This window comes from Fistularia commersonii, chromosome 7 (assembly GCF_037954325.1).
Source record: "Fistularia commersonii isolate RoL2024-O1a breed Wild chromosome 7, RoL_Fcom_v1.0, whole genome shotgun sequence".
In the NCBI taxonomy this organism is placed as follows: Eukaryota; Metazoa; Chordata; class Actinopteri; order Syngnathiformes; family Fistulariidae; genus Fistularia; species Fistularia commersonii.
The window spans coordinates 14016720-14040232 of record NC_141290.1 but is presented as its reverse complement, the minus strand read 5'-3'; the positions used below and the strand labels follow the sequence as shown (position 1 = coordinate 14040232).

General features: G+C 40.1%; 1 protein-coding gene across 2 annotated transcripts in view; it reads right to left on the bottom strand.

The window, feature by feature from the left end:
- Window positions 1-23513, bottom strand: part of magi3b (membrane associated guanylate kinase, WW and PDZ domain containing 3b) — a 162108-nt gene that overhangs the window by 60897 nt on the left and 77698 nt on the right. The window lies entirely within an intron of this gene.

Sequence of the window (23513 nt, the reverse complement as noted above, 5' to 3'; positions counted from 1 at the left end):
TAACCTGACTGATTTTTGAAAGAAAAAAAAACAATAATCATGCAGTGGGTTTGTAATATCTTATTTGGTTTGTTTTATGGAACAATTTTGTCTCATTTTTAAATACACTGTGCTTCCACCCCAAGGTTATTCTCATGCTTTTTCACCTCACTGGCAGGAAATGAGCTGCACAAGACCAATAATTCTGTCCTGCTTCTTCATGTGCGACAGGTGACCAACATCCCCTTTATTAGGCTCTTCGTTCACTCTGTGTCTATATGTCAAATATACTGTAGCCCCTGCAAGCCTGCAACACCTGGAAGACCTCTGGCTGAGCTCCTGTGATCACTCTATTGCCCTAACAGCATCGGCTTTCTCAACACCTCCTGCAACCTACTCGAACCTCACGTTTTCCTGTGGCCATTTTAGGGAACAAAATTGTCTGAGGACGCCTGTGAGTGGCAGGTTTATGGCAGCGCCTCCACTCAATTTCAGACAGCTGAACATGAGGCTGGGATCAACAGGCATCAAGGTAACTCCTCTGAGAGGAGCAAAGAGTGAGAGCGGTTCTCTGTAAACCTGGCTTTGAATGTCACCCCTCACACAGCACCGTCATATGAATTCTCTTCACTTATATAAGCGGCATGTGGGGTTTTACCACAGCCCGAGGATTCAGCATCAGGGGCCACTGTGATTCCAGCCTGTCTGTTCAACTTGCTGCCAACACAACCATGCAAAGTTAAACAGACAGTCGTCTCACGCACTCAGGCCTCCCTCCGCACACTTAATTTCACCTCTTTTTCGCAGGATGGCCACACTAGGCCAGAGTTTTGGCATAAGCCGCTTAAAAAGATGAAGTAAAAAAAGGAGGGAAACAACCCAAACAAACTGTGTTGTAGAATATCCAGAGAGGTGATTAGATTTGTGTTTGGGTTGCTGATGTGAATAAAAAAATATGTTTGTTTTTTTTTAAGATAGAAATGCACAATCAATTAATGCATAAAAATTCTAATTTTGTTAAAATAAATATCCTATAGTTATATTATATCAGTGGATACAATATATGGCTAAAGTAAATATATCTGGAACAAAGCCTTTTCAGTATATATGAATTTAAGCTAATTTAATTTAATTTTCAATGAACATTGAACCACTTTGCAATCATTGAAATCACTAAAATGTAGTAAAAAATTCAGATCAGTGGAGAAGCTGGTGGAAATCAGGCATTTTGGCTCTGTGGGTTCTCTATCTTCCTCTCTCTGTCAAGTAGGTTTACTGAAGAGAGACTGAATGGTTGAATGTCTGTACATGTGATACTGCAATTGACAGCTGACTGATTTCGGGTGAACCATCTGTGCTGTACAAGTGGAAAAGATAAAGTAGGAATGAATGGATGTGTCAAAGGTCTATATTTTTTTGCATAATTTCTCATTTTCCTCCTTACAAGATATTACTTGAGTTTTTACGCTCTTGTTTATTTATTTACTATATTGCGTTTTATAGCCTATGCACACATCTATGTATGTTGTTGATGTAGCGCAAAGGTAGTAGAAGGATAGATGGATGAATAGCTTTGCATCGAGGCAAGTCCAACAGTATCTTGCCTGAACCTCTTTGCATTTAGCATCACTTGAGGCTCCCTCCCCACCAGAGAAGTGATAAATCATGTCCCAAGGGCCAGCTTCCATGACCCCTGCCTTCTGTCACTGCCCAGCTCACACTGCGCCCAACCCCCTCAGCCTATTGTATGGATGATGAGCCCATGGGAGGGGGCCCAATGCCATCTATTCGGGCAGTGCCCGGCCCACGCCCACTAGATGCAGGCCCGGCCACCAGGCAATTTCCATTGAGCTCAACCCCTGGGCCTGGCTCTAGAGGGTCAGAACTGTGTCCAACAAAAAATGCCTATTTGTGTTTTTCATGATGGGGGTCTTCTGAATCCCACTTGTCTGATCCCTCATTTAGGACCGAATTGCCTTTGAGAACCCTACTAGGGGAATGAAGTCCCCGGCAAGAGCTCCCAGACCAGTGTCAGGCACAAAAACACTCCTCCATGGTAAGTTGGCAGCTCCATGACATGTGCACCTTAATATACAGCATTTATGTACAAAGTATTACAATGCATAATTTCATGAGCAATCTGTGGTATTCACTTAAGCACATCTTATTTGCTTTTTTATTACATTCATTATCATTGTTAGTTATTTCTTTTTTTGGCACTAATTCCTTGGAAATAAGAAAACCGTTACTCTCCAAAGGCCAAAACTGTCCCCCTGGGTCCAATGACATAGTTTCTGAATTAAAATGTCGTTGAAATAACCAGGAAAACAATATTCCTTTTTTTTTTCTTTTCTTCTGAAAGAGATTAAGGTCTATTTCAGCAGCAAACAAACTACATATGTGTGAAGCAGATCCAAAACGCCCCCGACAATAAAAATAACTACAAATATTCCCTTGTATGATCATAGCATGACACATTTCCAGCCTGCTGACTTCACAAACACACGGGGAGACATCTGCCTCCAAATTAAAGTTAACTAGCCATATGCTCCTCGCTCCTACGCCCCGCCCCGCCCCTCCAGGGCAAACAAGGTCGTCTGTCCATCTCCTGAGCATCGATGGACAGATGACCTTGGTCCTACCAAGACCAGACAGCCTATGTCAGCAAGGCTGTAGGTGTGTATGTGTGGGTGTGGGTGTGTGTGTGTGTGGGGGGGGGGGGCAGTGCCAACTCACTGAGATAATGTGATGGGAAGGAAAGAGTCATGGTTTCTGAGAGAAACAGAGTTGAAAAAAGAGAGAGAAAAATAGAGCGAGAGAGAGAGAAAGAGAGAGAGAGAGGCAGAGAACAGGAACAACATGTGTTGTGACTTGCTCCTGTCTAAAAAAATAAAGAAGGAAGAAAAATCTTTGAATTTGGCTGCAATTCTGTCTTTTCTGCTGTCTCATAGTTGCCTCCAGTCTGGCTCGTTTCCACTTCACAATTCTTCTCTTCCTCTCTTTAATGAGCAGTCTATGGCTTGCATTCTATCTTTAATGCGGTCTGTGCAGAATGAAGTGGAGTGAACTATCAGTAACACAAACAAACAAGCACACACACATCACGTCACACGTTGTTCTGCAACGTCTGCTTATAGAACTCTTGCAAAAAAAGAACACATATCCCTCTGAGGAAGCTTAGCACAAAGATAAAAATGTGATTTGTGTTTGAATTTGCTGGCTGAGTGAATTACTCATCCCATCACTCCCTGACAGGTTTGCTCATAATATTAGCAATCAACAGAAATAAAAATGCATGATACATGCTTGTTGGTACGTTCAGATGGCTGGATCCGAAAGCACTTGCCATGGCCTTGTTTACTAATTTGCGAGAAACATTTGAAACTTACTCCGGTGAGATATAAACATTTGGACACAGGTCAATCATCGGCAGTCGCATTGTGATGACTTCGCATGGTTAAAAAAAAAAAAAAAAAAATACTATTTATTTTCTTGCAGAAAGTGTTGACAGCAGAATGTTGTGCAAGAAATTTAAAACTTATGGTCTGTGATGGCAGAAGATTGACATTCGGAAGGAGACTGCCAAAACTGTTTGGTTTATGCAATCCTTACCCCACACCCTTAAAAAATACATAAATAAAATGGGAAGAATGATCTTTTTTGTGTTATTTTTTATTTCAAGTTTAATCATCTATATGGAATTCTGTTCAAATGGAATATTAGCTGAGCACAGACAAATCCAACCGCAATTTATAGAACATTGTTATTGTGCTGTAATCTTCAATTACTGCATTATATAGCAGAGGGAAGCGCAATTGTCTTTGGAACCAAACATTCCTGGTTCTATTCCGGGCTCCTCCTAGTGTGTTGAAGTGCTTTTGAGCAAGACACTGAACCCCTAACTGCTCCACTGGCGCTGGTCGATGGCAGCCTCCAGTCTGGTTTTTCCATGATGGGTTAATTGTAGAGAACGAATTTTGCCACAGGGATTAATAATTATTACTTATTTGTCACAATATATATATATTTCCCCTTATATTGGTTATTTTTGTATCTATTTTTTTATTAACACTCTTATGATGTTAAATGTGAATTACATTTAGTATTTAGATTTGCCTCCTCAAATAAGCTCATAAACAGAACACACTTAATATTATCCACAAAAGACACTATATAATATAATAATATAAAGTTGATAGATGTATAAAAGTAATTATCATATATATGATTGCTGATTTCTACAAAAGTATAACATAATAAGAATGACCGTTGTACTTCGAGACCCATCCCCAACCAATACACACAGACTTTGGGAAATGCATGTAAACAATTCTCTCTGCAAAAGAGAGGGGACCTTTCAGTTGTGAGGAAAAAAATAAAAATAAAATGAAAAAACAAGTGTGACTTGAGCAAGGTGTATTCCCCTCCATCCCGAGGATAATTTCAGGTCTGTTGTCAAATCATGTTTCCGAAAAAGGGAAGCCGTGTTTTTTTCGCGGAGCAAGAACTTGGCCAGATGTTTCAATTATTGAAGGCGGGAGAAAACAGTAGAACAGGAAATGTATTAGCCGCCAACAATGAGGTAGAAGTTGACCAAAATTTTGAGGAACAAGAAAGCAAAAGCACAGTTTTTAATCTCTTATGAGCATTCACGTCCAAGCCCAGAACCTAAAACCACTGTGTTGTTTTTTTTCTTTTTGTACCATTTAAAATGTCACCCTCAGGTGCTGTGAACACAAGAATTTCCCATCATGCACGAGCAAACACACTTGCAATGATGACAACAGGAGGGAATCGCAGCATGGCCTAAAATAAACTCTACCGCAGACAGTTGTAAACAATGTTTACTCAACAGTGGGGAAACAAATTCTATGCATTATTGCTACTACCAAGCTCATCGGCCTCTCCTTTTCATGTTTAATGAGTCAAGAATGAACAAAAAGGGCTGAGTCATGCTGAAACCAAGATGGCTGTTGAGAGCAGCTTTGCCATTAATCCCACCCACCATTAGGGAACGATGAGAGGAATGTGGGCTATCACAGTCATCTTCCTCAACGGGAGTAGATTTGACTCAAACTACAAAGAGTGGTTAATGTGAGGCCATTACAGAGTGGAGAGGAAAAATCTGGGGAATCTCTAACTCCCTGTTTGTCTTCCCCCTCTGTCTCTCCCTCTCTTTCTTTTTTTCTCTCGACGAGGCATTTAAGTGAGTGACAGACTAACAGAGGACAGATCGTATTAATAATTCAACCACGAACACATCCAGGGGAAGATAAGCTTGAAATAGGACTGTAATTGTTGCTGCTGTGATGAGTTGTGCAAACTTTGTTGTTTTCAGTCAGCCCCTACCTCAAACATGGTCTGCAGACAGAGCACTCCTCCATTCTGAAGATCCTTACAATTTGCTGTCATTCAAAGTAACCAGCCAAGGTCTGCACTGGGTGGCGAGTCAACCCACAATTGTTTTAGTACCATATAGAAAAAAAAACACTCAGCGGTGAACAAAAGGTGCAGCTCGCCGGATAATTTTATTCTCCAGGCTAAAAGTCTTCCTCTATTTCTTTTATAGTTGCAGCTTCTCGTCCTAGATAGAGGTCGTCATTTCCATGCCGCCTGAAATGCCACTCTATCACCTCTGATATCATGCTTTTTATTCTTGAGTGAGCGAAGTGCATCCTGAGGGCACCTTATGAAAGTGCCTTGTGCTAACAGAGCTAAGATATTTCACCTTTCTGTCTCCCTTTCTCTCTTTCTCCCTCTCTCATATACACCACACACACACACACACACACTCCTACTATAGGGATACTGTTGTTCAGCTGTCCTCATTCATGACTGCACGATAAACAGATTGGTAACCTGGGAAAAAAATGAATTTCACAATATTCAGGGCCTGTCTTTCAATATAAATGAATATTAATGCATTGTGTGGAAACAATGAGATTTACTGAAATTCCCAGGCACATTCAGACATTTTTCAAAAGTGTTTAAATAAACCCGACATCAGTTATCTGACCTTTTAAACGTTAAATAAAGATGTGATATTCTCACAATATTATCTATTAGAAATAATTTTAATCATATAAAGCAATTATATAAACCTGGTTTCCTCCGGGCTTTCCGGTTCCTCCCACAGTCCAAAAACATGCAGCAGGTTAATTGGAAGAAAATTGGGAAAATTGCCAGGAATGAGTGAGTGAGTGAATAGATGTCTGTCTATATATGTGGCCCTGTGATTGACAGGCGACGAGTCCAGGGTGTACACTGCCTCTTGCCTGATGACTGTTGGGATAGGCTTTAGCTTCCCCCTGCAAACCTGAGTGCAGGATAAGTGGCAGTTGATGGAGGCATGGATTAATAATTTGGCCAAAGATGCTCTTGTATTTTAAACATATAATATTTACACAGTATACACATGTAGCCCACATACACCCCCACCACCCGTTCCATAACACTGATCTCCTCAACTGATCTCCTCCTCAATGAAGTCCTTTACACCTTCCCTGCCAGCTTAACTTTCTTTTGAATTGTTGTCAGGTTGCTAATAATAACCTTAATTTTTCTAATCTTCACAAAGGCCACTTCCCAGCATGCTTTTTAAACACAGCACGGATGCTAATAAAGCATCTTGCAACATTGACTAAAACACTAAAAAGCCATGTTACCGATTTTCACGTCTCAATCTGACAGCGCAATTGGATCAGAAAAAAAGAAGTAACCAAAGACAAATAAAAAATTTTGATTTTAGCCAAAATAAAAACTGTTAATGTCAGATGCATCTCACATCTCGAATATTTATATCACGTAACAAATGGAACAAAAAATGCCTACACTAAAGGTTCTAACTAAGAGGAAGGATGTCCTTTTGTGATTTGGAGGGGCTGAAACAACTCATCCTTCATTTCACTTCATTTACTCATTTTCTATTGCCAAAGACCCATGAAATGGGTAGTGAGATAATGAGTTTAATCACAGATAAATGCGTTCATCTTCTGAAAATGTAGCACACATGATGAGGTTAGACAGTCAGTGGAGAAAATATGACCTTGACACAAATCGCAAAATGTGTGACATGATTAAAAATAGTGAGCCAACAAAGAAGTCGTGCATTGTTATAGGCTATCATAGACTAATAATGAAAACGGATTCATATATCAAAAGAAAAACAACCCACAGAAACCTGAAAATTCCCTTTGTGAAAGATCCTGCCAAAAGCAGGAGGAAATTGTGGTAAAATAACATCAAAAAAATGACTATATTACTATATGGAAAGGATCTATATAAAAAAAATGCAGAAAATGATCAAAACTGGAAAAAAAAACTAAAAATATAAGACTTGTAATAGCCCCGGTAACAACAGAGAATTAACAGAAAATTGAGAAAAAGGTATAAAATGCTGTTGGGATGAATTCATAAATGTATCCTAGTCTGGATTTCATATTATCCGTAACATTATCTAAATGATGACAAAATTTTATATTGTCAAGCCTTCATCATGTGTGTACATGCTTTTGGACTACATTTACAGAATGCCTTATTTTCATGTTTTTTTTTTCTGGCTTCAAGTTAAACAGAAGAGGACTAGAACATGAAAAAACTAGAAGGTCTTAAGTAGTTGAGCAAACAAAGGGAGGTCAGAACATCTGCACGTGATGTCATTTGGCCGTGTGCTTTCAGCTGAGTGAACTAAACGGTGTGTGTATACGTGTGTGCGTGTGTGTGTATGTGTGTGTGAGGGAGGGAGCATTGAGGTGAAAAGTGGGTGATGCGATATCCAGAGGATAATGATGGCAAGTCCAATAACTCCCCTCGCTCACTGCACTCCCACTCACCCACTGTGCGGGATCTTAATCCTGCTGACTGAAAGGACCCCGAAATCCATTTGTAACAATGGGAGTAATAAAAAGGACAAGAGAAATACATCTCTACGGTGTTTATGACAGGATGTCTAGATTACATCAGCTCTGACACTGGAGGAGGCACTTGGTTGTGTTTTTGCTGTCATTAAGTCTTTGCGTTGCTGTCGGCTTCATGTATATTAATGTACTACACCGTCTGACTCAAGTGTAGCCATCAAACGAGACTATGATGACGCATTTGTCAAGACCGTGAACTTCTTGACTGCTGATGAGGTGAGCAGCGACGCGGCATCATGCCAGGATATACTGCACTGTCAGAAAATGATAGAGCCATTTCACAATAGGTGAAAGTAGCCCCTCTTCATTAGACTGCGGCTGTTTGCGTTTGTGTATCTGCAGTCAGGGATTAACTGCTCTAGCCATATTGGCTAAACTACCATTTACAGCTGTGGAGTCTGCTGGGAAACAGATGGAAACGGGATGCATCATGCACCTAATTGGGAAATGGCTGAAGAAGTTTGAGGGATTGGAGGATTTGGGTGGTGAGAGATAGAGGCTCGAGTGGCGGTGGATTTCTGAAAAAAAAAAGTGTTTCCTTGAACCCAAAGTGGAGCAGCACAGACAGCCTACCTGAGTCTTCCAGCACAGGCATGGGGGTTTTTATTTCTTGCATGATGTTTATATTTACGTTAGCGTGCAGGATGAGACTATCCAAGGAGGATTTAAGTTCTGAGAAAATCAATTCATTTATTTTGTTGTCCAGAAAAAAGTAATCATACAGCCCTGAAGTTGGTTTTTAGCTGGGCTTTGAAAGTAAGGCATTACTGGCACTGAGAATTTAAACACAAACCTGTCTTATATAAAGTAATATTGCTGTTTTCTATGTGTATTGACAAATGTGTTTATTGGAAAAATGCCTGCTTTTTGAATAATTCTCCCGGAAACCCTTATCTGTTCTGTATTTGTATCACGAACGTTGAATCACTGCCTCCTGATCGGTCGCATCATGCATTGAGTGACAGCCAATTATGTTGCCTCTCCCTGGTAAAAGTAATCAAAAACACAATCCAAAGATGCAAAAACATTCAATTATGTGGCACTGCATATTTTAAGCGAAGAGATAAGTGAAGGTACTTTGCTGCACTTCGGTCTGCCATCGGTAAGTTATTGTAGCATTTAATAGAAAGGAACGGATCAAAATAATTTGCCACACTGAGATACTGGTGATTAAATCCAAAATCCACTCAGATTATAATGGGGATTGTTTTGGGTAAGGCTACAAAATATGTTCACACTCTCCCTCCAAGCTTCCTGGGTAATAGAAAATAAATACCAGCTTGAAACATTTTGATGTCACAGTGAAGGACAGCTTTGACCTTTGGGATATAAACTGTCATCTTTTCATCATTTTATTTGTGTGAAAATCTGTCATAATCACTCTTGAGAATTCTTGAGTAACGGCCAAAAAAGTACATAGATGTAAAAGCGAATGACACTGACCTTTGACTACCAACTTTCTTATCAGTTTATCCTTTAGTTCAAGTAACATTTAAAAGACACTCCCTCCTGGAATTCAAGAGATATTTTGAGAAGAATAGGGGCAATACAAACAATGACATTTTGCTGTGAAACTATAAAATTGATCCCTGTGTTTTGTCTGCAATAAATGTTATTGTGCAACATAATTTTAGCAGAAATATTGTAATCATCACATATGTAATGAAAAAAAAATTAAATATTGGTGCAATTCTGCACACCAGTCTTATAAATGTCATAATCACATTTGCCTTCAAGATCGTAATATCTGTAGCACACCTAATAAGGGATGTTGGAGAAAAGATTTTCAGTTGCCAGTGGAGAGAGATTTGAAATGGCAATGGCAAAAGTTTAGAGGGGGAAAACGTGCTGTTGGACACACACACACACACACACACACACACACACACACACACACACACACACACACACACACACACACACACACACACACACACACACACACACACACACACACACACACACACACACACACACACACACACACACACACAGCTGTCAGTTCAGAGGGGAAAATGACTCAGCACAGCCAGGAGTCCCATGGAAGAAAATAATACGTGAGGATGTCAAGAGAGAGGAAGCCATTATGAGGCCAGCAAGAGATGTTGTCACTCCCCATGACAACCCCTCCCCCCCGAGAACCAGGCTCAGGTGTGTGTTATATGACCTGTTAGTAATCTCGCATAGGATGTTCACAATTGAGAGGGAAATACAGTTCATGTGCACAGACATGCACAGGTGCAAGCGGACATGCGATCAAGGTAATATTTCCGGACAAGATTCAAATAACATCTGGGAACAACAAATGAAAACACTCACCATCCCCCTCAACTTCTTCAATCTAATGTGATCTAATAAACAGCTACCACATATATATGTATATATGTATGTATGTTTGTATGCATGTATGAATCTATGTATGTATGTATGTATATATGTGTGTGTGTGTGTGTGTGTGTGTGTGTGTTTGTGTGTGTGTGTGTGTGTGTGTGTGTTCAAAATGAGCATCATTCAGCACATCTGATTTTAGAGTTTATTTTTCTGTTTCCTAGCTAACTAAATTATGCCTTTAAACAAAATTGTATATTGTTGTTTTTTCATTACTTTCTTCCAGCACAGAATCAATCATTTTTGAATTAAGCTGTCAGTATCAGTGATACTACTGCTGCTAACAATAGCCGTGGCTAAAAAGTAAAACCATCCCTCCGAGCTCAAACACGATCTCAGCTGTACATTGAAAAAAAATGATAAATAAAAGTCCTTTAAATGAGCGTTACAGTCGTTGCATGTTGTTATCGGCTAACCTTTTTGGTGGTTAAAATCCATATCTGGAAATACCTTGCAACATCAACAGTAAGTGGTCATCATTATCTGTCACATTAGGGATGTTTTGATTGGCTGTTCCAGATTACTGGTTTCACAAAGTTAAGACCATTATGCCATTCAACATTATGGTGAATCCATTTAAAGCGAGATAAGCTAATGAGTTTTACTAGTGAAAGATATTTAAAATGATCTGTAAATGTGATCTGAATGTGGTAATTAATCATTTGATTCGAGGTAAACATCGACAAAATTGGCACTACTGGAAATTGTCTGAATTTGTATGTGATGGTATATACAACATTTCTGCATTAGGTGGGTTGCAGCAGCAGCACAGAGTTAAGAGAAAACTGTTTTTTTTTTAATAACCTCCCGAAACCACTGCCCATGCATAAGACACCGGGATCTATTTTTTCATCCCCATTTGCACATGGCCCAGTTAAAAAGCATGTAAATCCAGCACAGTCTCAATCCCTTCCCTGCGGTCCACGGTGAAATCCACTAGATACATTGATACTGACTGACAGACAACCATAGGTATGTGAACACAGCTGAAAAATAAAAAAAGAGACACCCCAACTTTAAGGCAGATACATTTTGTAACAGACAATCCATAGTATCCAGACCCGAGGAATCAAAACTGTAAGGCATTTGAGGAGAGATGTGTGCTTCGTTGCCATTTGTTCCAGTGAAAAACCCGCACCACAACAGTTGTGTATGAGAAATATGGAGTGCATGCGAATGGACCCAAGGCCACATATGAAAAACACAGGTAATGTTTCATTTAGTGCTCTTTCTCACCCACTCAGGTCATTAATGTATGCGCTCCTTTATGGATGTAAACACAGGGAGAGATAAAAAATGCAAACACTGTCGAGAGCGTTGGCTGTATGGAGGCATAAAAATGTACTAATGTTTACACTTGAGCTATAAATACTTAACTTGAGTTATGACAATAATATGGGCCCTAATATTTTCATAAATACGGAAAACAACGATACACAGATGGTCCCTCTCAAGGGCACAAGAAGGATTTTTTGAATTTAGGACTCTTTGGAAATATATTTTTTGTATGGTATTCCAAAACGGTTGTGTGTATTTAAAGACAAAACTGATGCGCAAATACATTAAACTCAATAGCAAGGAAGTGTCACTGTGTATTAAAAAAAAACAAACATATAATTTAGATTAACATGACAAATGACACAACGGCTAGTGATTTATTGGATATGATCAAACACGTGCACTCTGACATCTTCCTCGCCCTCCAGCTTTGACGCAGGAAATTCCCCTTTGCTGGTTCCCCCACCGAACGGCGGACCTTTCCAATAATCACACCCAGACAAGAGCTAGACACCCAGGATGAGCACAGCTCTAATCCCTGTACTCACGTGGGGTAAAGCTACCAATTGTTGCTGTGAAGTAATTGCTCCGCATAGTAATTATCCTCCGTAAACACAGCCACCACATGCCCCCCAGAAGAACCAGCTGTAATTATTTCCTTTGAAAGGGAATTTTATATCGCCATCAATGAAGCCACTTTGCGGATGGTAACTTTTAAGGTTTCGCAGTTGTGTAATGAGGGGGATATTCTTGTTAAATGGAGCCTCGGCAGGATTCCCTTTTGAAAGGATGGTGTTGGTTTGTGAGGGAGCAATGGAGGAAGAGTGTGGAAGGGGAGAGGGGGTGGGAAACAGGGGAGGGATGGGAGGGACGGCTGCAGGCAAGGAAGTGGAACATTTATCAAATTCTCAAGGTTATATTGTATCCTATCCACCTGTGAAGCTTCATTGACCATGCTGCTTTTCATGGGCTGTAAACAATAAACTAACGACTGCCTGCTGGCAATAAATACCCGCACACATGTACTTGCACACACACACACTTGCCAGTTTGTGCACATGTTTTCCGCAGTGAATCTCTGCAGAGGGAGCATGGCACCTGCTGACAACATGACATAAATTATGAAAGCGTGGTCCGAATCTGGCATTAGTCTTTGTTGAGCTCCAACAAAAGCGCACTGGGGCTGCTTTCACACCATCTGACAGTGAATTAAAAATCAAGCTGTCAAAGATCTTGCGTGGACCCGCTAATTAAAACAGTCCCAAGGCTCACAACAACATTGCTTTTATAGCCTCTCCACCTAAAGAGAGCACACACCTACCCGAATCAATTAGATCTGAATTACGCTGTTTGAGGACAGTTATTTATCTCCACCAATATCCTCAAGGAAAGACTGTAAGGGATTTTGGAGGACAATGATTAATTTAATCAAGTGTGAGTGAACTTTCTCCAAAAATTATGCCGCCCCGACAGATAATCCGCTTTCCCTGAAATGTTTCCAAAAGGATTAGCCCCCGAGGGAAGCCTGGATGCAAAGAGAGAGAGTCAGGGAGAGAGGGAGAGAAAGAGAGGCGGAATTGAGATAGAGATAGATGGAAAAGGGACAAATCAAATCAAAAATACAAAGAGCTTGGATAGATTAATAAAAGATCAGATAGGAGATTAAGTGAAATGAGAGATCAGCTGACGTGCACATTGTAAGTGGACATGATAAAGGATGATTTCAGATTTGGCTTGGAAAGTGGGTGAATAACATTTTTTCAAATATATTTTCAGATTCTGCTGGATGGCTAAAATAACTTTTTAATTTGAGGGTCTAATAAATTTTAAATTAACAATGAATGAAAAATGGTTTTATGAAGGTTAAAAAAAATGTTGTCGTTCAATTAATAAGACGTTACGGCTAAAAAAATATTAATACATTTTTAATTAATTAATCAAAGACATTGATAATTGTATTTAACTTATTCATCTAAATGTATTTTTTTCCTAAAATATTTTCATACCATGTTTGTTATGAATGTAACTCTTTTTGGTTATAAGTAGATATAAGTAGGGAGAGAAAGTATTTGATACACCGCTGACTTTTCAACCTTTCCCACTTGCAAAGCATGTAGAGACCTGTAATTTTTATCATGGATACACTTCAACTGTGAGCCACAGAATCAAAAACAGAAATCCAGAAAAACATGTTGTATGATTTATAAGTAATTCATTTGCTTTTTATTGCATTACACAAAGTATTGAATCAGAAAAAATGAGCTTAAGTTTTGGTAAAGAAACCTGTGTTGGCAATTACAGAGATCAGATGTTTCCTGTAGTTCTTGACCAGGTTTGCACACACATTGAGTGTGTGGACAGATGTCTTTTATACAGGTAACCAGTTCAAACTGGTGCAGTTTATATAGGTAATGAGTGGAGAACAGGAGGGCTTCTAAAAGAAGAACTAATATGTCTGTGAGAGCTGCAATTCTTACTGGTTGGTATGTGATCAAATACTTATGTCATGCAATAAAATGCAAATTAATTACATAAAAAAATCATACATGTGTTTTGGGGGATTTTTGTTTTCGATTCCGTCACTCACAGTTGAAGTGTACCTATGATAAAAATTAAAAACCTCTACATGCTTTGCAAGGGTGAAAAGCTGAAAAATCAGCAGTGTATCAGATACTTGTCATCCCCACTGTATCTATTCCATAACACTTGAGAGTCCCTGCAGAGATAATGCATTCTTGGAAACCTAAAAAAAAAAAACTGTTTGTTTGTTTCAAAAAGACCTAAAAAGCTGACAATCATAAATTCAAGCTTACAGCAACATGAAACTCTACAGCCCAGAAGCTGTATAATATGTGATGGAAGGAAGCCATATTATTAAATAATGTTCTAAAATCCACAATAGTTGGCAAATATTGCCACTGAGTGCTTATAGGCAAATGATCTTTCCGAAAATGAAAACACAGCATAAATCAGAATTGTGCATTAAAGTTGAAATAGAGGGAGATGAGCCGATTTGCTTGTGCAGCATCCTCAGCTGTGGATTGTAGGATGCGAGGTGCGCCGGCTGCTGACAATAACAGCTGAGAAGGACTGCTGAGAATTGCATTACAATCTCCTTCTGTCTATAAGCTCACGTTGCACCCCAAAGTCCGCCTCTGGCCTCAAATTTTTAACTTCCTCTTTAAAATCTATGTTGGGCTAAGCGCGAGGTAACAACTGCCAATGAGGCAGCGCTGAGCCACGCTGAAAGCTGTAGCCTTTGATTAAGCTCCTCTATTCTAAGCCTAATGCCCTGGCCTTGAATTATTCACCAAGTTGGTGGGGAAGGGGTTGTGCATGCTACAAGCTTGCTAAGTGTGTTAGCCTAAAAAAACATAATGCAATAAAGCTCATCCATGCATAATGGATGGGGATGCTGGGGCTGTGTGCTCGATGTCGTGGGAAGACGGAATTAGCGGATGGAGATCAGAGGGAGGCAAGTGGAAGTGTCGATGATGCCAAATATTTGTTGCCAGGCCACTCAAGCCACCTTATCTATTCGCTACTTTCAGCTTCTTTCCTTGTCTGTTTTTTGTGTATGTGCCTTCTTTAGGTGACGTTATCAAACATGAGATTATTGCCCACATCTTTGCTGACAACACACTATTGTATATCCCAATGTAACCAAGTGATGCCAAAACCCTCCTCTGTTTTGCCACTGCTTTTTGCTGCAGTCCGCACTAAACACTGAGAAGTACTTTTATGATTCATTCTGAAAAGACAAAAGCTTGTTCTTTAATGTTTAAACTCATAGGAAACATGCAAGGAAACATCCCTAGACTAAATGGCCAAAAGTATTCACTCACCCATCCAAATAATCGTAATCAGGTGTTCCAATCACTTCAATAGCCACAGGTGTATAAAATCAAGTACCTTGGCATGCAGACTGTTTGCACAAACATTTGTGAAAGAATAGGTTGCTCACAGGAACTCAGTGAATTCTGGTGTGGAATTGTGATAGGATGCCACCTGTGCAACAAAAATTCAGTTGTGAATTTCTTTGCTCCTAAATATTCCAGAGTCAACTGCTGGCTGTATTATAAGAACGTGAAAGGGTTTGGGAATGACAGCAACTCAGCCATGAAGTGGCAGGCAACGTTACTAACAAAGCGGGGTCCGCGGATCCTGAGTTAATCGCAACAGACCTCCAAACTTCATGTGTCCTCCAGATTTGCTCAAGGACAGTGCACAGAGAGTTTCATGGAATGGGTTTCCATGGTCGAGCAGCTGCATCCATGCCACACATCACCGAGTGCAATACAAAGCATCAGATGCAGTGGTTTAAAGCACGCCGCCACTAGACTGCAGAGCAGTGGAGATGCATTCTCTGAAGTGATGAATCGCGCTTCTGGCAGTCTGATGGCCGAGTCTGGGTTTGGCAGTTTCCGGGAGAAGGGTACTTGTCTGATTGCGTTGTGCCAAGTGTGAAGTTTTGTGGAGGGGGGATTATGGTATGGGGTTGTTTTTCAGGAGCTGGGCTTGGCACCTTAGTTCCAGTGAAAGGAACTCTGAAAGCTTCAGCATGAGCCAGGGCTTCTTGTCCACCATCAGTGTGTGACCTCACAAATGCAGCTCTGGAAGAATGGTCAAAAATTCCCATGAACACACCTTGCGGACAGCCTTGGCAGAAGAGTTGACGATGTTATAACTGCAAAGGGTGAACCAAAGTCATATTGAACCCTATGGATTAGGAATGGGATGTCACTTAAGTTCATATGCGAGTCAAGGCAGGTGAGCAAATACTTTTGGCCATATAGTGTATATACGTCTGTAAAGGTACAGCATACAACTTAATTTCTGGCCTAACTCCAGCTGCTCAAGGTGTCTTTTTATTACTTTACCAGGTTCTTTGCTGGTTTTGGACTGGTTATCCTGAAACTATTGGTTTGGCTCTTCCTCATACACCTTTTTGTCCTATTTACCACCTCATATGACTGTCATTGCGGTTCTTACTCTATCTCATTTGATTTACAGAATAGAAGTAAAAAGAATTTTATTGGAATGGCTATCCATGAAGCCTTAGCTTAGTTTTGTCTGAAATCAAGGACGATAACAGAGGAAAGGTCCACCTGGATGGGAAAGTCTTAAGGGCAGATGTGAGATGTCTCTCGAGTTTGGCTCCCTCAAGCATGGGAATGATTTCAGCTGATGAAATCCATCTAGCTAAGATAACATTCTCTCTGCAGCTCAAGATTGCATGAACTGTTTTAATCAACACCCTCTGGCTTTTGCGGGCAAGCGTAACTGTCCCCCTCCGTTATGAAAGGAAAAATTCTCCCCTGGGTGCTTTACGTCACATAGACTCATTTATCACTTTCTAGTGTAGCATCACTTTAAAAGTCCAATTCACACCTTAAGAACCAATCACACTCACTGTGAAGACCAAGGCCTGAAGTATTTATAATTATACAGCCATGAAGGAAAGATCTGATGTAGCTCCAGTTCAACTCACATGTTGTGCTTGTTCCATGTTGATTCTGTTTAGTTGAGCTGAGCGTGGAACAGTGAATTGCCAGCAGAGGTTGAACTAGTATTTGATTTGCGTGGAGCAGCTAGGAAGGAGGCAGCAATACATCTTGCACTAAGTCGGGGAGGGGGCTGCCACTCAGCATGCTCTTCTCCTCACCCACATTACTTCACACACATATTTACCGCTTCACACAACTTACGCTACACTTGACCAATTTTTATTTCTATTGCGTGTGGTGTGTCCTTGAGCAAGACACGTATCTTTTCATGCTTACTCTTCCCTCCAGATAAAAGGGCGAAATGTATCATAACTAAAGCCCTATAAAAATGCTCTGAAAGCAAAAGAAACGACTGGGGGGAAAGAAAAAAGGAACCCCCACTTTCTGGATGGAAGATCCCCTGAATGAAAAGGGGATGTTCTGTGCAGAGTGTAAATACAATGCTAAAATCAAGCAGAGGGTTGTTAAGCAGATGTAAGCCATTTGAATTAGTCTCCTTGATCTGCCTAGGATTTCAGCCGTCCACGTGGGCAGAATATATAAGAGAACATATCTACACAAAGTAGACCCCTTCCATGTACCTGTCCACACATAGAACCCTACATTGTCATTATTTGTTGCCACTAACACAGAAACCCCAACATTGCTGGGAATTGATTCATTGATTTTTAACCAGACTTTGGCACGCAAGTGACAATTCTCTGCTATTAAACCATACTGACCCTTGGGGGGTTGTTTTCAGTGCGGTAACAGTAAAATATTTCAAGGGCATTTCCTAGCTGCCTGGCAGCGTGTAAATACCTTTTCTACTCACAAAATGCAGCATCCCATAAACCAGACCTCTGTCAGTTTACAGTTAACTTACCATGGGGGGTGCTGCATTAAAACATCCACTAAGCCTCTCTTATGAATAGAAAACAAACATATGAGCAAAGAGAGAGAGCGCAGTGGAATGATGACAAAATCTAATTTCTTGATATATGCACATGGCAGGCACTCACTCACTCACTCACTCACTCACTCACTCACTCACTCACTCACTCACTCACTCACTCACTCACTCACTCACTCACTCACAGACAAAGTCAGATATTAATTCATTCATTCATAATCAATTATTGTTATATTATTGTATTGTGTTGCATTTTCATTTTTACCCTTTTCTTTCTTACCTTTTTTATTGAAAACTTGGGAAACTTCCATGGGTGAACTGACAATTTTAAAAATAAGCACAGAAGCCACCTTGAAAAATGTAAAGTATTTGAAAATGATTTAAAGATATTTTGAGTGATCCAAGCTATTGAACTATTACAAAGAAATTACCTGATATTCATGAAATGTCCTCCAGTAACACCGCCTTCCTCCAAAAAAGAAAAAAATACACAATAACCATTAAAATTATACAAAAAAATAATAATTTTAGGAGATACATAAATATCTGTAAGAAATTCTAAATTAAATTCAGCAAGAAGTTCAAATTAATTTATTAACAGACATTTTTCTTCAAATAAGCAGATATTTGAACTTAAAAAGGGGATCTTAAAAGGGGGCAGCATATTTGAGTGGAAAGAGTTTTGCTGTTCGCTTCATTGGCACGAGGATGAGAAGGGGGCAGAACAGCAGTTCAGAGAATGGGCCACCCCTGTTTTTACCCACAGTGGTGCTGATGCTGGCGGACAGATGAGGTTGCCACGGCACCCAATGTGTGTCACCAGCCCTTGCAGGCATGTGTGGTGTTGGAAGCTGGTATGTGATGCTAGTTTTGAGCTCGGGGCAGAGGAGTCACACACCCACATTTTATGATTCAGGTCACTTGTGTGAATCAATGTGTGTGTGTGTGTGTGTGTGTGTGTGTGTGTGTGTGTGTGTGTGTGTGTGTGTATTCTCTCATGTGAGCACATTTTCTATATTGCAAAATATATCTTCAAGATCATCACACTCACAGTACAATTTCCCTACTTTTTATCAAATTCTAAAGTAACTTATTGAATGATAATAAATATAGAATAAATGATTGAATAAATATAGAATAATCTTCTGTAATATGAAATATTATTGGCAGAAGTAACTGCCTTGACCGATTATTTAATTAATGCAAGGAAAACACCAAATTGAGCTTGTGCTTTTAATAAGTAAACATCTGGTAATGCATGAGGGAAAACTGACTCAAGTCCACTCAAGTCTGTTTTCCTCCTTGGTCCTGCAGGACAATTTACGTGTTTGGATCAGGTCTGAAATACAAAATACAAGACTTTTGGAAAATAAATAATTGCCAGAGGGCCCCTGTAGCTCATGTGAAATGTCATTTGACAATGGTTTCTCTGGTTTAAATCACTTAATTTGTGTCATTTATTTGCAGGAAATCTGCATAAACCTGTATTATTTATGAAATGTTATTGTAACTACACCAGCACCAGATGCTTTTGCCTTCTGAAACTATAACGATGACTGATAATGACCGTAACCAACGCGAACACACATGCATACGCACACACGCATGCATACACACACGCAACTCTCGAGGCACACCTCAGCGACTCCCCAACACCTTCTTGTCAGCAGGTACCACCTCCCATCCATCCCTTGCGTGCAACTTAAAACGACAGAAACGATGAACACAACAGTCAGAACAACAAGCACACATCCCTTTCAGAATTATTACAATAATCTTACTGGGATAATGTGCCAAAAATAGAAAAGAAAGGAAAAAATAATGGAAGAGTTTTAAGCCATTTATTTTTGTCATTTTTTTGTCATCTGAGAAACAATTTAGTCAAAAGCAATTTTCAAGAAGTAGCTTGATAGCAAAGATGTAAAATTCAGGCTAATAAATGCAGATTAGATATTCTTGTAAAACATTATGCATATTTCCCAAAGTTTTGAAAGACGGACATCGTATAGCATAGCAGTGGATTTATCAAGGGTGTCGATCCATTAAAATGATAGTGGGGCAATCTCTCAGCCAGCAGGTGCACCGGTCAAAGCAATTGACCTGTGAGGCCGAGAGCGTCTCACAGCTGGCTGGGAAAACAGAAAGGTCCCCAGCAGAGACTGATTGTCGCCCTCTTACTGTTTAGTGAGTTCATTAAAAAACGTCCCTCTTCACAGTCCATCGGTGATAAAGTGGCACGTAAAAGTGTGTGTCAATGTGTGTGTTTGTGCGCGACTCTGGAGAGACGAAGAATGGAAGCGGCAGGCGCTTGTTTATTTTCACCCTGTGTCATCACTCGTGTGTGTGTGTGTGTGTGTGTGTAAGGGGGGAAAGAGAGGGAGACAAAAGCAATGGTTGGAACTTGAATGTGTGCCAGTCTGTTTGATTTTCAGCTCTTGACTTTTTGTTGTGTCTGTGTTTGAACTCCATTCCTCCTCAGTTTGATACTGGTCTCACTTCCTGTCTTTGTTCCATTTTCCTGGCTGTGCCAATGATTCCCTGCTCTGCCCCATCTTTAGCGCTCCACTTTCATGCCTTTTGTCAAACTACAGCTGTGCTTTTTGACATGTATCATGGGACATACACTGTTGGGGAATTCTATTTTTGTTCCCAAAAAAAAAAAAAACTGGTTTATTGCTTTCTAGTTGCATTTTACATCAAGTGACAATTTGGGAAAAAAATAAATAATAATTGATTAATCCCTTGTGGGGAAATTTGATCTCTACATTTAACCCATCATGGATGAACCATGAGCAGTTGGCTGTCATCCATCAGTACCAAGGGAGCAGTTATGGGTTCGGTGTCTTGCTGAAGAACACTTTGACACACTAGGAAGAGCCAGGAATGTTCGGTTCCAAAGATGACTGCTCTACCTCCCGCATCACACCACCGCAAATGAGGACTGGTTCCACTGGGGCTCAAACCCAGGTCCTTTTGCATGTAAAGCAGACGTGATAATCACTACATTATGGAATCTTGATAGATAATGCGACCATTACCTTGAGCCGTGCTTCAATCGCAATTAATGTATTATATTTCAAACATTTAAGTTGTCATATGGTGTGTTCGAAAATATTTACTATTATATTTGCCATGTTTTTTTTGTTCATTCACACATTTCGCAACATTTGTAGACATTTTCAATTTGTCAGTTACTGTTTTTGGAAAGTTTTGAAGAATTTCTCACTTGATCAAGTTCAAACATTATGTTGTGCAATTTTGTGAATTTTGGCAGGTAGTTTGATTTATTTTTATTCTCCTTAAGGAATGTTTTTATTCATCTCTCTCTCACTTGCTCTCTCTCTGTATATATCTTCTTCTTTCGGGTTTTCCCTTCAGGGGTCAACCCTTTGACCTTCCATCTAGCTCTCTCTCTCCATCTATACATTATCTAATGTTATTTAAATGTTTTTTTAAACATTTAGATTATTAAGATCTTGTAATCTTAATTTTAGCAATTTGGATTTTCAGATTTGAAATTTCCATCTACATACAAAGTAATATTTAGTTGTTTTTTTTTTCTCCCTGACTTAAACTACACATTTGTATTACTACCTGCTTTATACTGTATACTGTGAGGGTGTTGACAGCGTTTCTAGGCAACTACACGAAACAGAGCCCTGAAGATCAGTTTGAAATTAACTCCAGTATTTCAAGGGGAGTGAATACAACTGCTTCTGTTATGACACTGTTTTCAGCCGCAACCCTCTCTAGCATGCAAAAAAACAAAATACCCACTTTGATGTTAGAGATTCTGAAGGATTTTTTCACACTCTAATGTCACAATTCCAGTGTTTGGACCATGCTGTGGAATTTGCTGCAAGCTGGACTGTGAGGTTGATCCCGCTGGAGGCTGAGTTTTGTGAGGGAGCCAAAGGTGTGACTGACAAGCTGTTTCAGTCCCGATGACGTTCGCTATATTTCTGCTTTGGCCACATCCTTTCACAGTATATGCCACACGTACAATGAGTCCTGCCCTAAGCAGCTGCCAGAAAAACATGGCTGAGGTGACAGCTGTGGAGGAGTAAAGGATGACACTACTGTTCATCAGTGGAGTGAAGCTTACCTGACCATAAAAGACCCCCCCCCCAACACACACACTTCCCATCTACCATCCCCATCCCCACATTCTGACCTCTGACCTTCTCAGGGTGACAGTCCTCTCCGGGACTGTCTCCGCTCATGTGTATATTTGAAAGTGGTTGCTGATTCTGGAGAAGCAAAGGTACTGAGCCGCCTCTTTCTGGCTGTAACCAACAGGCTTTAATTGAATTCGCTGGTACAAGCTCCCCTGGCTTGCTATGCATCGCAATAAATCACAGTTATTGTCCATATGCTAATGCAGTGAATGTGGGGAGAGTCATGGGGAAGGACGGCTGGACTCCCCAGGGCCGGTATTGTACATGTGGGACCAGGAGCAGGGAAATTTGGCCCCCCTGATGTTAACGCTTAGCTCAATGTATTATGTAGGATCATTACTTGTCCTCTAAAAATGCAATACCTGTGACTCAAGTCTACTGTATCTGATTAAATTTGACGATTTTAGTTTCAGCTTTTTTTATTATTATTCATTGATTAATCTATTGATTATTCATTCATTTATTATTACAGTCAATTTCTAGTCTTTTCATTATAAATACTTGCTTAATTAAATTACTTATTTAGTATTTATTTGGTGTTATCCATAATATTTGCCTAGAACTATCTGGCCTTTCTATTGCTTTGCTTTTCTTGAAGTGTATTACCTTCAACATATTTCGCCAATGTGAAAAAAAGAAATGAGGGAAGACAACATTATAAACAAAATCAAAAAATATGTTGACAAAATTTATGTAATTTCTGTAAACCTTTCAATTAATTTTTATCTGCTGAGTTTTGTTTTTTATTTCATATTTATTTATACATATTTTTATATCTATTTCCACAGTTTTTGAACATGAGACATGAGAGAGACATACTTGCTGCTGCTGGGGCCAAACTGCAACTGTAACAGTTTGCCAAAAGGGTGCCCCGGCCGATTCCAGGGGAAATGATTGGGTTTGAACTGAACTTTCATTTAAGAAAGAAAAGCATAAATTGAGTGCCTGTTATCTGGAATCATCTCCTAAATCAGCAGTTAGTAGCTTATCAACACAGTTCCGCCGTTCACTGGGGATCATTATTTTCATATCCTGACATTTATTCATCTCAACATGCTTCAACAAAATTAACTTGCAGACTGATAACTTCCACCACCGCTCAGGCACGAGGATCCCCATCCCACACAGCCACACCCCTCTTTGCCACACACGCACGCACGCACGCACGCACGCACGCACGCACGCACGCACGCACGCACGCACGCACGCACGCACGCACGCACGCACGCACGCACGCACGCACGCACGCACGCACGCACGCACGCACGCACGCACACACACACACACACACACACACACACACACACACACACACACACACACACACACACACACACACACACAGAGTTTCCTGCCACTGACCTATCTCTTGGCT